This window comes from Phasianus colchicus, chromosome 13, assembly GCF_987193195.1.
Source record: "Phasianus colchicus chromosome 13, bPhaCol1.hap1.1, whole genome shotgun sequence".
Classification (NCBI taxonomy): Eukaryota; Metazoa; Chordata; class Aves; order Galliformes; family Phasianidae; genus Phasianus; species Phasianus colchicus.
This window is the reverse complement of record NC_143448.1, coordinates 4196153-4214332: the sequence shown is the minus strand read 5'-3', so window position 1 is coordinate 4214332 and position 18180 is coordinate 4196153. Positions and strand designations below refer to the sequence as shown.

Here is an 18180-nt window from a genome sequence, read left to right as displayed (position 1 = left end):
CCTACCCATTACATATTCATGAATGGGGGCTGGTATTCATGAATTTGGCTCAGATTAAGCTACCCTGACTGGATTCAGACTGCCAGCCAAACATTTCTTACAACTAAACATTTTCCTAAATGTGACATGATTTATTTAAAGAGATGTTTTCAAAGTGATCCAGTTACTGAGACTCTATGTATCACATTGCAGCTTTAAAAACTTGGCGCTCCCCCTTCTCCCCCAAAATTTGCCCTGGTTATGAACTCCAGAGAACATAGTTTATGGTGGCACTGCTGAGACACGGCTTCAATTAGGCTACAGCGAGGCTGTCAGGTGCTGCAGCCAATTATCTAAAATGTAAATGTTTTAAGAAAGGCAGCACTTTTTGTCAGGACCAAAATGATTTCCAGCCTCCAGTTCATTGTTTCAGAACCAGAGGCACATAACTCAGGGAAACATAAGGCGTACAGTAAAAACATCACATGTTGATTTACACATTGTATTGACCAATACAATCGGTGAAGTATTTATCTTAATCAATATTAAAAGATCACACCAATGATTTAAACGTTGTCTCAAATCGGTCACTATTTTCATTCATAAACACATGAATACTCACAAGCTGCCCACTTTCCCTACCAACTTCACCCACCAGGGGAAGAACGCTCCTACCAAACATCCTCTTATCCCCAGTGACATCCAAGAGTAAGTAGTTTAAATGAGAGCTCTAAATATTAACCTCTGCATACAGCCACCTGCGTAAGTTTTACAGAAAAAAAGTGTTGGAATTCTGCTGAGGGTTACAGACCCATGCCTGACGATGAAGAAACACTGTGCAAAAGGTTGTACCCAACCAATGGGGATTTCCTCCCAGGCCCCCTGTCAGTGAAGATTTCCACCTTACACCTTAATCCATCTCACCTCCAACATCACTGCAACGATGAGCTTCCATGCCAGCACTGCAGGGCCTTGTTTTAGCTGTACCTTCACCTTTCCTTCAGGACAAACTCCATGCAAACCATCTCTCTCTCTCATTCCTGTTTCTGTAATGTTTTCCCTTCACTGTAAGCACTACCCAAGTTACCAGTCATCATGATTATAAATACTCTGTATGAGAAAGAACATGTTTGAGTTTACTCAGGTTGCAACATTTAGTCAAAAAATCGGTCTTAATTTTAAATCAGATCAGCACATTACAGCCTCAGTTTCTGCTCCAGACTATGGCAATTATAAATACACTGCTTAGTTGTCAGAATCATGTTGCTATTATTTACAACATGTGTTTAACAGATCCATTTGTTGTTTCCCTACATAGAAATATCTGCTTACTTCATGCACGTTTGTATATTTTCAAACATAACCACAATACAGAGGCAAATAACAATGAATTGAGAAAATAATTTAATAGGATTTCTTGTTGCAAGCATGGCCAAGGCTTTAGCTGCTCTTCCTGATGACCTGCATACATAATTACATGCCTGAGTAACAGATGTAGTTCTTGTGGCCCCAGCATAGAACCATAGCTGACTCTCCACTGAAAATCTGAAGTTCTCATGCTAAGCTCCCTATCCTCCCCGTACCCCAAAAATGCCTATGCTTTGCTTGGTCACCTATTTAACACTACCTATTTTTGCTCTTGCCAAAATTTACACAAGGTAGTCATTAACTGATCAGCTGACTTTCAACACAACTGCGTAGTTTCTTCCACTCTTTAACAAGCACAGACCAACAGTATATCTGCCTTATGCCTATTTTTTAAATATATCTTGAATCCTGCTACTCCCACTGACGTTCCCATGAAAATTACTTTGCTCTGTTTAGGAACCAAACATTCCCAAATACTTGCAGCCCATATGCCTTACAGACACGGAGTCCCTGTAGTTTCAGGCTCTCTTCTGGGTTCAGCCTTATACTCCTGTCTCATTTCAGAGCAGACATTAAGTCCTTCACCTTGGGCCACGAGGGCTCCCTGTGCCTTCAAGCTAGGGTTGCCCACTGGAGTTTCATGGCCTTGGCAAGTATCTTCTTAGAGGAACTCATAAAAATGAGGTCTCTTCTACCTCTTCACTCCATCTTGACCTTATTGGTGATATTTTATAAGTCTCAGTGTTATTAGATCTCAGGCTCTCAGCCCAACCAGGAATATCTTGCCAGAGATATTGCTCAACCAAATAGTCTCACAGCATTTATTCAAGGAAAGCAGAAACAGAAAACAAAACCAAAGAAAACTCAATGTTTCCATGTCATTGCCAAGCCGCCATCCTGAAATGCTGGAACCTCCTGGAACTCCAGCAAGTCACAGAGCCCCCACCTCTGAGAACATTCACTGGTGAATGTCACCTGGGAGCTCACAACAAGATCCCAGCAGGGAGCTGAAGCTTAAACACAACTATATGGGACAATAGAGCAACTTTCTGGAATGATTAGCCATGATGTGCATCCAAATTACAACATTCCACACTTCTTATAAAGCAGCTCCTCTCCTCGTGTGAGCTCACTGATGAGCCATGAGCTGCAGGATTGGATTCCATACTTTATGTTCTATGGGCTTATTTCTTACTTCTGAGAGGCAAGAGGCAACTTCTTTACAGTACCAGTGCTAAGCCATGTAGCTTCCCTGCTCAGACTTCCTCTCACGATCCATTTGCCCTCCCAGCACACACTGCCCATTGCCTCAGAAGCACTGCTGCAGCAGCACAGGATCAGCCAGCCTCCATGTGTTCCACCTCTACCTAAGCACTAATGGCACAAATCTCACCCTCTAATTGGAGCTCTTGGAAGCGGTGAGGATGCTGACATGAGTAGTGGTTTGTGGAACTGCCCCCTTAAACTTCTTCTTAATCTACTTTCACAAAGCTCCTTACTCTCCCTTGATTTAAGGGACTGCTACTCACTGCAGCTCTCAGATACATTAGCCTGTGAGCGAGGGGAGAGAAGACTGATAAATCACAAGGATGGATCGCAGTGCAGGTAATTTGCATGGGCGAGGGAAGCACGCTCCTCACTGTCCTGAAGAGAACACAGTGGGAACGTGTTGTAAACCTTCAAAACATTTTTTGTGAATCAGGTTCCAACTTCAACTGATTCCACAATTGTAAAAAGAAAACTGTTTACACATAATGGAATTAACTCTTGTAAAGACAAGGTTTACTTATTCATAAATTAGAATGTCCTTTCACTTTGCATTGCATTACTTGCAAATAAAGAGAATTTCCTGCCCAACTACTATGTAGCAACAGGGCTTGAAAATATCACTTATTTATTATAGACAGAAGCTGTGTGTATTATATAGCATACACAGCAACACAAATTCTGGCCCAGAGCTAAGTAAGCCTTTCGGTTGAGTTTTGGTAGAGAAAATTGGAGTTTTGCTTTCTAGTGAGTAAACTTCAGCCAGATCTCCTTGCCAGAGACTTGTCACTTTGGTACCTTTGGATCTTTCCTCACTTTACAGCTAAAAGCAGAAAAACTGTCCAGATTTAGCAAAGCACACACCAAGAAAAACTAAATCATAGTTTAATTGGGTGCCTATGCTAGATGCTTGGCAACACACTGACAAATCTGAGGTCTGAATCTTCAACATCCATACACATCATGAAATCATTCTGCCAGCAGCATGGAGTGAAAAGTGGCTATAAAATGCTCCCATATCACAAAGATAATAGCTCATAGCACAGCAGGTACTAAATCCAGTATTAACTACTTATTGCATGGGGGGAACAGGCTAAAAATATCTTTTAAAGAGGAACAGCATGCTTCCAGCCCCATGCCGGCCAGCTGCAAGTCAGCTCACTTACAGTTCTAAGACAATCAGGCAGGAAGGGGATGAAGTAAGTCGGTTCCAGTCATAAGGAGTAACCTCAAAAGTAGTTATGAGAAGGGAGAGGATAGGAGATGACCTCAGGTGATCTTCAAGATAGTCTGGGAACAGCATTCCTTTCCATCCAGTACAGAGAGAGACTGCGGTGCAGGCACCTGACCTGGATGGGAGGGTGCGTTCAGTGGGGTGCACAGAGCTTTCTCCTTGGTTTAGACCCCAGCCCCACTCAGTCTCAGCCATGTCCCTGCTATTAGACATGGGAAATAATCCTTTCCGACCTCAGTGAATCTGTGCAAATCTTTGAGGCCAGGATGCAATCTGCTTGCTGGCAAGCTCATCTTATTCCTGGAGATGTGGGAGTGGGAACTAGAAGACTTGGAAAGGACAATTACAATTCTCCATAGTCAAAAGGCCTACTCTGTTGTTTGCAATTGCTGTAATTACTGTGGAAACATCTCGGATGAAGAGCAGCCAGCCCTACAGCACCTGGCTCTCCCAAGCCCCAGGCAGTAAGGCTGAAGCTCAGGGCATGATCTGGGCACTGAGCCCTGCTTGCTGGAGCACTTCGAACCTGTGCAGCTATGCACACCCTGCTGCTGCCCCAGGTATCCCCCCCTGGGATTCCCCCAGGTCAGAGGGGATGGATGTGGTCTCTAGACAGATGACTCCTTCATGTGAATAATATATATGCATCCGCTTATAGCAGGTGTTTAATCCACGAGGGCTTTTCTGGCCAGTGGAAATTCTATTGCATTCTTTCTTCCTTGTCACTGTTATAATACTTTTAAATGTTGTTTTTCTTTCCCCCATTAAAAGGAAAACATTTCTCAGAAACAGTAGTGGGCTGTTAGGGCTATAAAACAAGTTTGCACAGTCATGTAACACGTTGAGCTGCAAGACACGACAGAGCGTGTTTTATGGGGCAATTAATACTGGCCTTGGGAGAGCTGTGAGGTATGAAGCACCATCAAACACACCCTGGCACATCCGAATGCAACTTGTAGGGCTGCATTTTGAGCCTTGAAAAATAATTATGAATTAGTATCTGATTTCTAACTTGCACTGGTTGAAGGAGCCACGCTCAGTGCTAACAACAGGAAAAAGCACCACCAGCAGATTGGTCTCACCTCCAACCCAGCTGCACCCCAAAAGCAGCTCAGCGCAGGGCAACATCCCTCTGCCAGGAGCTGCAGCACTGAACAACACACCAGCATCACAAAACGGAGCAGGAAAGTTGTAGCAGCAGAGGCTGACTGGTGAAGCACAGGGACCATGTTCCTCCCCACGTATTACAATGGGAGAAGGACAGATGAAGTGATAAGGCTGAGTTGCAAGCAATGCCAGGTCTGCATGAGCTGTATTCTCACCTGCTGTGAATCAGCAGCATCCTACAACATCCTACAAAATTCATATTTACCTTGAAACTAATGTCCTGGGCTGTCATGCCTCGTGCCATGACCCTTACAAGCTGGTATTCCAGATTAATCCTCCAGAGCTGTTAAAAAATATATATACTATTTTTTCTTGGATCTCCTTTAAATTCCTGGAGCTCATCTAGACTTCTGCTAGTCTTATTTTTTGAAATCTAAGGTGCTTCTTTTATTTTACTTTAATACAAGTTCTTTAAAGCACTGGAAACAAGTATTGAAAGGCTTTTGATACGAGAAAACACACTGAGCTGTTTCCAATATTTCATTAAATGCAAAGAATTTTTTCCTCTGAAAGACAATTTGATGAGTATGAGTGACAACACAAAAATGTTAACATATCCATTGTAGCCATACTACCAGTTTTAAGGTGACCAAGTTCTTCCCTAAATTAGTTATGCCAAAAGAAGTAGATACAGAGGTGCAAAAACAAAGGGCCTGCATGTAAGAATGTATTGTTCTAGGGATTTAATACCCCCCATTGCACTTTTGGAAGGAACATTTGGGAGAAGTTGCTACTAAAATTTCTTACTTTTTTTTCTTATCAAAGCAGCCTTAGAAATAGAGACTGCTGAATTTCTCCATGGCTGTGTTCACAACTCGGTTTGTAAACTACAATGTGTGCATATATGACAGCTCCTGCTGCCTTCATTTTTTTTCTGTCACATACTTCAGGAAGTTTCCTAAGAGCTGCTTGCACCTCTGACCTATCATGCTACATGCAAGTAGCTGTATGGCTCGTTAAAGTACAGCAAAGCAAACAAAAAGTGAAAGTTTCTTTTATATTACTGTGTCAGTCCATAAAAGTGAGGTCTACTTTTCCAAAGAGAATAAGGTGAGGAGGGTTTGGGGAACCTCCAGTTCCCTCCCAAGACTGGCTATCCTTTCAGTACTTAAAATTCAGTATTGACCAGCTGTTCTTGCTTATATCTACTGAACTTCTCATGATGTTTGAGACATTTTCATTACAAAATGCACCAGTAGCACAGGCAGAACTTAAAATGTGGCAGTCTCTTGTGCTAAGTTCTCTCAATGTCCATTTGAAGATAGGATGCTAGAGATGTTTGCTTTTACTCATTTTTTTAACCGCTCCCCATCTTTATCTTACTTGAGGCCTGTACACTGACCTCTACAAGTAACAGCAAGGTTACAAAGACAGCAAGAGCTCCCAAATATAGGTATTTATCTCCATTAATCTGCCAGAACTGCTCACTAATCACGGTCCCGTTAAATAGATGTCAGAGAACATCAATTTCTTTGATTTCTGAGATCCAATTAAAACTTAAGAAGTGGGCATAACAATTACAGTACTTTACATCATAATTTTGCATCTCCATTCCTTCTGCATCCTATTAAACATTTTAGCACCTATTAGGGATGACACGCTGTGTACTACGGAGGTCAAAAACTTAAAGGAATCCATCCAAAAGTCCAAGAGTACTCAAAGCACTGGTGGCATTTGACATAATTTATAGTGCTAAAGAGCTGGGGAACAGGAAAAGGTTGATGTAGTAATAACATTAGCAGGAACTATACAGTCCATGCAAGGCAGTGCTAAATAAAGTGCCAATCAATAGCTCCTTTATTAGCAGGTACAATCAATGTACAGCAGGCAGGCCTGGCCAATTAAGCTTATCGACTGACCAAAGAGTAGCAGGAAGCATTCTTTCCTCGGTTTTGTTTTCCTTTCTGTAAGTGAGAAACGAGTTCCAGTTTTATCACTGGATTCCCACCAAGGCATCTCCAGGAGTTCCTGTGGAGTGGAAGCGCTGACAAAAAGCAGGCAGGAGCTATCTTGGTATCCTTTAACCTGGGGTCAGCCACCAGAGCCCACCTAGTCAAGGGTCACTTACAAAGTTACTTTTTTTTTTTTTCCTAGTGACTGTATGAAGTAAAAATGTTTGAGATGAAGGGGAGAGAACCAGTAAGGGAAAAAAGCACAGCCACCTAGCAAGGCTTAACTATTAACAGTCCTGAAAGGCCCAGGGAAATGAAGCCTGTTTCCATTTCACGTATTCAGTGTATAAACTCGGTAAAAATCCAAGTGTAGAGCAACTCAAGTACATTTCTTGGAAGAAAAAAACACCAAAACTACAGCTTCAGTAAAAATTAAACTGAATTTCCATCTCACATTGTAAAGACTGCAGAAAATAACAAGGGCTTTACTATTCAGCTGTGACTAACTAGGCAGATGCAAATAGGATATTTATCCCCAGTGCCTCCCCTCCCCACTCTGATCTCCTCTTCCTCCGTTATCTCTTTCACAAGGAAAAAGCTCCAACACCCGATAAGCTGTGGGTTCTCAGCGTGATCAAACAAACACCGTGCAGTGGTCACAAAAAAGAAAACACGTTGTAGGAACAAACGGTAAAGATTATGTTTTACGAAGAATCGCATCCAAAATTAGCAGCCCTGATGCCAATTTCCCACTGATGGAAACTGGCTGGGATGGCTGGGGCCCGGCCTCCCAGCAGGCAGCACACAGCATCCATCCCTGCAGTCGGGCAGGCTACATCAGTCTGCTCTTCTTGGGTTTGATCCTTCAGCTTTTTATTGGAAGTCAGTGAACACAGCCTAGTCGGCCAGGCTCATATCCCTCAAGGCCTGGCACATTCAGAGCTTCAGTTATTAACACCTCAAAAAAGCTGGGGGGAGGAAGGGCATTCTCAGCATGTTTGACCACAGGCAGATGGACCCTGCAGGATAGGTCAGTTTTCAGCTTCATATCAAGCAGCTCCCTCAGCTGTATCCAATTCAGAAAATATTTTAGCAATCTGCAAAAGCTGCCTTAAGTGTCAAACAATCCACTGCTATGAGGGAAGTATCCCACTCATTATATTTATTCTGTTTGCTGGCATTATTTGCTCGCAGATGATAATATACAGGCCTAAAGAAAGCAAATCAAATAACTTCACATCCTATCTAAGCATCACAAGCCCAGTCTTTGACGCAACTCAGAACAGCTCAGACTGCACTGACCACACTGGGTGTTGTACCATCGTGCTTTTAGTGCACAGCCTCTGTTAAAATTCACCACAGACCACATGGCCATGAGTTTCCCTTCACTAGAGAAGCCAGCCTAGCAGTAACCCAGCTTTGTTCACCTACCTTCATGAGACATAAAATTCCATAACTCCTGGCACACTGTATTATGACCGTGAAACAAAAAGCTCCACAAAGAGAGATGAAAACAAAAACCTGATATTTCACAGAATCAAATGGATTGGAAGGCACCTCTGGAGACCCCTAGCCCAACCTCACGGCTAAAGCATGTTCCCCACAGCATACTGCCCAGGAAAGCATCCAGGTAGTTTTAGTATATCTTGAGAGAAGGAGATCTCACAGCCTCTCTGTGCACTGAACTCCAGTTTCCATTTGGCTTTCTTACATGGCAGCTCACAGAAGGTGATGGAAGACAGCAGTGACAACCACGAGCAGACTAAAGCAACTGAATTTTTCAGAAGCGTTTCTCACTCAGCCCTATGGTTCAGCTTTCCATGAGCTCAGAGGCCACAGGGCTTCCAAAGAAAAGTAAATTACACTATTGCTTTTGGTTGAATAAATAGCTTAAAGACACACTGAGAAATAGGCTCAGCTAGTTTTTTGAACAAACATTTGTTCAAGATCCCCTTATTTAATCCAGTCTGGCTATCAGGCTCAAAGGAGTTCAGCTCTTTCAGATAGAGCTGATCTGCTCTATGAAACGCTTCTGCAAGTAACAGTTCAGGCTCACATTCTGTTCCAAAACCAGGACAAGGTTTATGATCACTATTCAGCACATCTGAGCACAGCTTTACTTCAACGTTGCACTGTATATATCCAAGCACTATAATACTAATCTAGACACAACTATCTCTGGAAAGCAAAGGGTGTAGGGAACAGTCAGTCCCAAACTTCACCCACCTCTCAGAGCTGCCCAGCGCTGCTTCTTTCTTGCTCAGCACACAGTCACATCACTGGTGGAGATGTCCAGCCAAGCCACTTCATGGCTTCATTTGCCACTGCTGGCCTCTCCTGTTCTCAGAGCTGGAGCTCATTCCTCCACAGGAACATCTGCAACACAGAAGACATCCATTAATTTGGTTGAACATCTCAACTAAGCTGAATCGAAATAAAATAAGTCAAAAGTCTTTGTGAAGGTAAAGCCTGCAAAGAGATGCATGGGAACCTCTGTCTTCCAAGTTCTGAAAAAAATCACACCTCGGGGTCTTGGTGTGCTGTTATTGTTTTGAGGCTCTAAGTTATGACTCAAACTACCAGGTCATCCTGCAGCTCCCTCATAAATGTACAGGTCAGTCAGGGCTCTTCTTCATTTGTGGCAGCGTTGTTTGGTTATAAACCCCATCCTAGACATTGAAGTATGAAGAAGCTAATCTTCTCTACCGAGTGGGAGGAGTCAGTTTTGGTGGCAAGCAAGGCTTGGTAACATTACTGAGCAAGCAGGAGTTGAAGGCATATCTCAGATTTGGGGAGAAGGCTGAAATACAGCCCAGTGCTAGAAACATCTCCAGAACTCCAATTTAAAAATCAACTCTTTTGCCAAGAAGCAGCAAGTTCTAAGAGGCAGGACTACATCTTCCCACTCAACACATTCTCAACTAGAACCCTTAAAGCAAAAGTGGGACATGTGCTACAAATCCCACTGAGTTGCTCAGCAAAATCACTTTGAAATTCCCTTTTTATGAATCCATTTTAATAGAGGAAAGTGAACCAAGAAGCCAAAGCTTCCCACAAAGGCCCTCTTGTGAGCACAGAGGTAGTGCCCATTGCAAAGCTCCTGCTACTCCTGCTCCTCTTTTCCCATTGTGCTCCTTTCTCAGAGGTGCAACAGATGGCAGCAGTTTGTTTTTTACAGGTTTTTATTTTCTGATTTCAATTTTTCATGTCCCATTTGAATCCGACCCAACACCATTCTCAAGCGAAGAGCAGACATTATGCTACATCTAATTATCAAAGGCTGAAACCCAGCAAGCAAGCAATCAATCATTTAGTGACATGCTCATGCTTTCACTGATTTGAAAAAATATTTTTTTGTGGCTATTGAAAAAAGAAAAACCGTCAGAGACAAAAACAGAATCACTTACAACGTGGCATGTGAAAATATCAAGACTGAACGGAGATGAGTGAAGAATGTTCATTTGTTTTCTCTGAAACCAAACCCAGCTCCTTGGCACATGAGCCCAGAAGTCACCTAAGATGCCTTTTATTGTAAACAATCTTTCTGCTGAGGTTTGCATTATAATTAAGGGTGATTTGAACTGTCACAAAACTGGCATTCCTAAACAACTTCTCTTAAGAGTCAAAGTTCTTTAGTTTTCTTTACTTTCTCCCTTTTTTTTTTTTTTTTTTTTTTTACTGCCAAATAAGTGCTCCAGCAGCCGCATTCCTGGGGAACACTGACATCCAGTGGAGAGCTGGGGTCATCCCCAGAGCCACTGAACTGGACCCCAAGTCAGCAGCTGGGAGAGCAGCAGCCCAGGAGCCGCAGGTTGCACTGCAAACCAAGCTGAGCATCAGGAACAGCCTGGGTGACCTTGAGCTACAACTGTTGTTTTGTCTTCTTCATCCTCATGAAGGTGATCACATTTCTACCCATGTTATTTCTAGTGGTTTACTTGTGAAGCTCAGATGTGGGTTGGTTGTTTTTTTTTTTTTTCCTTTTTGGTTGAGGAAACATTGAAAGAAAAACCGCTTGTATCCAGCGATTCGCAAATACACCATGCTTGCATTTGTTGGTTTTTTTTTCAGTGATACAGGATGATATGGTTATGTGTTTGGACAGCACTGTATTTCAAATGATAGCAGACAGTCAACGATTAACACTGTTTTCCTTGGGAGAAACAGAGCCTCTAAGGTCACTCATGTTATCACCTAGCACAGAGCCATCTGATAGCACCAGCTGGCTCCAGCCACCACCAGGATGTGCTTGCAAGTTGGCTCAGTAAAAACCTACCTGTAGGCAAACATGCAGCTTGGTCTGAGAATCAGGTCCATAAAGCCCACACTGACATGTGACCATCTCCTGCTCCCTGGTAACTGCATCATACATCAACTTCCAAGAGTTCTCATTTTAAGGCACCACTTCGTTAGGAGCAGAAGGGGTACAGGAACAGCGAATGGCTACAAGAATCACAGTGCTGGTAACTCTGCCTCCAGACCACAGTAAGCAACATCTGAAGAAAGAAAACAGTTGTACTGCAAGCTGCAGAACAAGAACTGTTTCACACAGAAACGTTTGAGGTTTCTAAATTGGTTTGCACTCCACACTGCAATCCAGGACACAGCTTCAGAACATTTCATCCTTCCAATCCCCCCGTGTGGCAAATCCTCCCCATCACAGCCACAAGCCCAACCACAAGACTGACCTGAGAGAGACTGGGTTTTCCAAGTCCCACAGAGAGAGCAGGAACCCAAGACAGTCATATCCCAGGCAATGTCCCCATGGCTGCTTTAGCAATCAGCACCAGCTTGCTCTCTGCTTTCCTATAGACCCCACTTTCATTGGGCAAATCTTAATTTTTCAATTAAGATTGTTTCATAACGCTTCCAAAGAAGTCTTTGATCAGAAGTTCCCAACTAGCTCCTGTCAGCTGTATTGACCTCCTGGCCAATAAGCCATCCCATGCTCCATTTCACAAAATGTTGTTTTAAACCAACTCTGAAAGGCTTTTGTGAAGTTCCTGCAGATTTGCACCAGAATAAATGATATCGTGTTGTTATACGTACTCCCTAGCTTGCAGTAACACAAAATAATCCAGATAAAGGGGCAATTATCCTTCACATCCTACTCAGCGTGCGCACTGAATCGCATCCATCAGTACCTTCCTATTGAGAGCAGCACCTCAGGATGGCCAAACCACTATCGCCTTTGCTTCAGAAGGACCTGAGCACGTGTTTAAAAACAGCAGCAAGAAATGGAGATTCTGCCTTTGGAAGGATGCACCAAGAGCAATGCTAAGGCAAGCCTGTGCTCACGTGCTTGCTGCACCTGGGACAAAAGACCACGCCAAACAGGCAGCCTCTCTCTTCCAAGGGTCTCTGCTTCAAAGGTGAGCATGAGATACCTGTTTTCTTCACTCCTGACAAGAAGATTTATAAATCTCTCTAAAGTTCATGCTATTTTAATCTATTTTTCAGAAGTATACATACAGATTGTAGTGCTATTAAAGAAAGCGTTCCTTTTTCCCCTGTAGCAAACCATGTTAGTCCTGTCTTAAGGCAGGATATCTCCTTACTGCCTGTTTGATTTTTGTTACACAGGTTAAGTAAAGAAATACCTTTTTTTTTTTGTTTAAAAAAAGTTCTTAATGCATCCTTCCAAAGGAAATAATAGGGAATGGCTCTTGTTTCTACAGCTAGCAAACTATGTGGTTTCTTTTATGAGCTAAATGAAAGGAACATACAGAATAATCATTATGGATTTGTATGAAATTACTGGGTATGGAATGCAGTAAATCCCCAAACAAGCTTTAACTATAGCTTGTAAGATATAATAATCAGGTAAAACTGGAGACTATCCTTTTGTAAGATGCAGTAGAAACCTAATATTTTATCGGAAACCTTGATTTATGTTTAATAGCTCTGCTACCTACTAAAAAAGATCTTGTATTAGCAAATGGGTACAGATCCAGTCCATTAGCTTAGGACAACTGAAAAACTCAAGGGTTTTGTGAACTAATGCAATAAAATATCATTAAACACTGTAGCATGACAAGACAGACAGAAGGTTTGAGTTGAAAGTCAGGAGAAGTGTTTGAAATGAAGTAAAATGTACAATAGATATGTTTAGGTACATCTGGCTTACATTTGCAGTAGGTCGTCAGAGGACCTTAGTGTCTGTGATGTAAATGAATAACAGAGCCCTCAACAATTTAACTGTCATCAGTATAAATGCTTTAACTGGCACAGTAAAGCAAAGCTCTGGGCCTCTTTCTAAATCTCCATAAGCTCCTGGTCTGAATTATAAACTGGGGCTGCATTACCTGGAGATGAAAGCAGCCAGGTCAATTCACTTAAAACCAGAGAATTACCACGGCGAGGCTGAGATGAGCAGCACAGCAGCATGTGTGTGAACGTGCAGTTGGGGTTGCCATGTCTTCACGAAGCTGTACAAGAGCAGCATCTGACTGGCTGGGCACTGCAAATCCAGATTTGCAAAGGGAAGGAAATTTGTGTTTTCAGCAAGTCAGCATTTCCAAACAGTAAGGCCAAAGATAAACCTCCAAATTAAGTCTCTGCTAAGAAGAATGCTGCTTTAGGGAACAAATAACTCCTGTGCAACGTGCCCTGAGCCTATGGCTTGCACACAGCTTCCACCAGGCTGCAACTGTCACGCTTACACCAGGTCAATGAGCCTGACTACACAAGCTCTGCTGCCGCCTTCGGGGCCTTTAACCAAATCTCTTCCTCTCTCCTTGCTCTCATTTCCTTACTTATCTTCAGTCAGCCTCAAGATCAGCAATTCCGAGCAGCAGAGGTTATCCCCTGAGTGCTGTAGGTGTGTGACACAACAGATGGGTTCCAAGGCTCCTAAACCAGACAAAAGCCAGATACCTCTGCTACAAAGCTTGGCGAGGTGGAAATATTGAACAGTTCTGCTTGGTAAGGGCAACCAAGCTCAGAAAGCTGCAAAAGCAGACTGAGCACACTGACTGCGATGCGGCTCAGTTAGCATCTCGTCACATAACCTTCTGGGCTCAAGATGAAATTGTTTCCCTCCCCCTTCAACAATCGCATAGGATGTTCTCCTTTATAGTAAATTCCAAACAAATTAATGGATTCCAACATGCATCATCAAATTTATATTTCCTCTTCCACAGAGTCCTACCCCTGTAAGTAATCCTTAAAATTCGTCATGAAGCTTTCAAAACAATTTATGCAAACAAACATCAAGCGGAGCTATTTGTATTGGCAGCACATTTCACTTAACAACCTACAACAAGGAACAGATGGTCGGAGCTCTGGAAACAGCTACAAAGAGAACAGTAGGAGCAAGTCCATCAGAAGCACTTTTTTCCCCCAATTTTGTGAAGATTACAGACTTGTTCATGTTTATTTCTTTGATTAGGCTGTTATTTTATGTACTCATGAATCCTTCCCTTGCATTTCATGGAATAAATCCCCCAGAAGCACATTCCCCAACTGTGCCTCGTTTACAGAAGTGCTGTTTTATGAACTGAGCTATCTGTTCCTCGCTGATCCGGCACGTTCTGAAGTGGTGGGGAAGGAAGCGAAACAACATGCAGATGTTATGACAAATTTAAGGCAAGCATCTTAACAATTCATATTTGTCTTTACCCCTTTGCCCAGCCCTGAGTCTCTATATTAAAGCAGTCAGAAGCAGATGAGCTGCACAGCCACATCCATCACACTCAACATTTGTGCCACCGCTGGTGCTGTAAGCAACAGGATTCTGAAGGAAATCAGTGAAACATCATAAAAGTGAAGCAAAAAGGACTCTGATGCCATTTACAATGGAATTGTAATTGTACTTATCAAAATAAGTAAAAGGAAAAATTGTTAGAAGCACTACTCAAATGTAAGATCTTTTAAAAAGAAGCAAATCTGTCTCTGATGGCCAGTAATGAGGCATGGCTCCTTATTACCAACAAAACTAACGAAAAAAAATCACTGTCAGATCCACTAGCATCTGTGCTAAGTTCATGGGCTTCTATCAGTATATCTGCATGAAGACTCCCCCAGCCCTGGGCTTAATTTGAACAGGCAGGGACAGCAACCCCACTGCCCAGCTCAGCCCTCCACGCACCCTCACTGCCACACCTCAGGCAAAGTAACCCCCCGGTGCTGCACAGGGACCAGCATGGGTTGTGATGGTAAAAAATGAAAGCCAAGAAGCCCTTTACTCCCAGAGAGACCATCGTGATTGTCTTGAAGCAACAAAAACCTTTCTGAAGGGCATTAACCCAGGTGGGGACAGAGGTCAGCTCAAAACAGGCTGGCTTTGAGAACTGAAACCATGTTAAATCTTGGTAGGGCAAAGCCAAGGACAGCACAGACTGGTCTGACAGTTTAATAGCACCTTTGAGCATCGCAGCAGAATAAACTTTGTTTGACACACCACCACGTAATTTCTGTTCTGCTAACAGTATGAAAGCAGTTGGGACAGCAGGATGGCTGCAGAGCTGTTTTCACTGGCTGCTCAGTGAGCCATGGCACAGTCCCCACACACCCTGTGCTTCTGCTGCAACACGTCACACAGCAATGACTAAAATGCTGCTGAGGGACAAACCCAGTGCTGCAGAACAACACCCTGCCTTATGCAGCACCACTGGTCCAAGTTTTCTTCTTGGAGCAAACTACAGTTGGATGCAGTAGCAGAAGCCCCATGCAGCCAACACAGATACGTTCAATGAGGTGTTTCCCAGAGTTGAGCTGCAGGAAAACAAACTCACAATAGAACTGAACTAACGGTACTGCTGAGCAAAAGGCACTTTGGGGAAACGAGATGGAGCAGAAAATCTGAGCAAGTTTTGTCATGTAGGTATTTCTCTAAAGTTTGACTTGTAAATAAAAAAAAAGTAAAAAGTAAACATGAAAGCTGATTTTCCAGAACTTGAGCTATCTGACTGCAGTTCAAACCAATTTGAGATTAGGTACAACTCCGAGTTTGCCATCCAACCTGTAACACGATATCCAAACCCAACAATCAGCCTGAAGTTCACTTCAGCTTTCTTCATTTGGAGGATTACGACGAAGCGTTTCCTGAGATGTCACGCTCTCAGCAGCTAATGGCATGTGACAACCAAGCACTCTCACACTGCCATTCTAGAATTGCAAGCACTTGGCCTCTCCCCTGAGCAGAGCAGTGAGGAGTGGTGCTGCGAGCGCGATGCTGGGGCCATGCTCTTACTCAATGAATTTGTTCTGCGGTGGCACAGGCAGCCATACAAAGAAAGCCATGAGATGAACTCCCAAGGCACCGGGAGAAATAGGTGTCAACCCCTCTTGCATCTCTGGTGCTCTCCCCAAGGGATCTTCAGAGCCGACCATGTAAAACAGCATCATTCCACAATGAGTAAAGTACTGTGTTTGCTTTAATCTTCCCCATTTTAGTTCCCAAACCTGCATGCACGCTGCTGTTTAAACCAGCAGAGTAACTTCTGAGCCACTCCATCCTGAAGAGCCTGCTCAGCTGCTGCAGGCACCAAGCCAGGGGTCCCAGCATGCACTTTGTGCTGCAGGACAGCAGCAGCTTTCTGGAGGCAGCTGCACCATCCCAGTGTTACCCAGAACACAGCTGCTGGGGTTCAGTCTCACTACTGGAGCCAGCACTACTCTCAAAAGCTGAGAAAGGGAAAAAAAAAAAATCAGGATGCTTGTTATTAAGCTTCGAGTTCCCTTCTAGGGGAGAAATGCTGTTTCAGCTGAATTTGGTGGAATTACAGGAGCTGGTTAGGTTAAATGCTGACTGTGTTTCCTGGAGGGCACCTGAGACAATGGCCTGACCCAAATTATTTAATTTTGATCCAGACTTAAATCATTTAATTTTGAGCTTCACAAATCCAGGAAGATAAAAACATAACAGAGGCTTGAGAGCTGCTTCCAGGTCTGGCAGCTGGGAAGCACACCGTGACCCAAAGCCCATGGTGACAAACCTCGACAGAAAGAGCTGCAGAGGGAAGGGACAGGGGCTTCATGCCAGCTTGGCACCAGCTGGCTGCTTTGCACAGCAGTGCTGCTTCCACCAGGTGTTTAGCTTCCAGATTCAGGTGAAATTTCTGCCCAAAAATGAAGTAAAGAGGCAAAGGTCAGCTCTCTAGGCTCCCAGCCTGGGGCAGCCACCAGCACCAGAGCCTTGCCCCTGCCACATCATTTATCCCCAGTGCAGCTCTTACTATGAACCCCAGCCTGGCCCTGAGATATTTCCCAATCAAAGCATCATTAAAAGTTTCCCCAATTACTCCTGCTCAGGACATTCATTTTTCAGACTGAAGGAAGCCAGCCGCACTGTGTCAATAATAATGAACTTATTAGCCTGAAAAAGATAAAGTATTGATCAGCTTGCTCACACCTTTCAAGAGCTTGCTGAGTAACAGCATCAGGAGATGAATATAAAGGAAAATACCTCAACCTTTGCATGAAAGGGATTTAAAGAGTACACATGAAGCGTTTAAGAGTATTGCTGAACTGCACAGCGCCGCAGCATGCAAAGCTCCTATGGCTTCTCACCCAAAGCTCACCAAGGTACGTGAAGCTGCACAACTGTGTTAGTAGGACTCCGACCACTGTTAATTCACCCAGGTGAGAAATAGCATTCATTAATTCAGACCAAAGGGCCCCATACCTCAGCTGGACCTACAGCAATCTTCCAATTGTACAATATTCTGCTATGTGCTTTAAAAAAAAAAAGTTTCTGGATTCAGCTCTGCACAGGACAGCTTAGTCTGGGCATTTCACCACCAACCACAGAGATAAGGGCCGGATGGGTAACAGCAAGGAGAGCACACACTCAGCAGCAGCATAGCCAAGGCATCCAGCATGGGATGCTGCAGCATGACCCCAGGAGCACCATCTCCCTGCTGCTGGAGGAGGGCACAGCAAAGCAGTGCTGCCCCATATCAGCCTCTGCACAGCCTACTGCTGTCTATTTCTAACTCCACCTGAGCAACACAGCACAAATCTTGCATACACAGAATGTGTCTCAGCAATGGACAGTAATTTTCAGCCTTCCCTCTAACCCTCGCTGGGCAATTCCAAGAAAAGCATGTCCTGGTAGAGCAGCCGAGCCCTTCCCATACACTCCTGACCTACATACATGCTTAATATGTTAATTTTTGTTTTGGTTTCAGAACAAAACCTGCCTTTTAAAGAATATTTTAACAGATTTTAAACCAGAAACACTGCACTCCCCTGAGGCATTAAAAAATGCAAACTGAAGACTTCCCATGTGTCGAGGTTATTACTTATTTCCTTCCAAAAACAGAAGAAGTG

The 18180-nt window shown here is 43.5% G+C and overlaps 1 long non-coding RNA gene across 16 annotated transcripts in view; it reads right to left on the bottom strand.

The window, feature by feature from the left end:
- LOC116243587 (uncharacterized) overlaps positions 1-18180 on the bottom strand; it is a 519295-nt gene that overhangs the window by 290596 nt on the left and 210519 nt on the right. For all 16 annotated transcript variants that reach the window (XR_016470864.1, XR_016470861.1, XR_016470865.1 and 13 more), the window contains one exon: positions 9133-9282. This is a non-coding gene — a long non-coding RNA (uncharacterized LOC116243587). The remainder of the gene's footprint in view (positions 1-9132; positions 9283-18180) is intronic.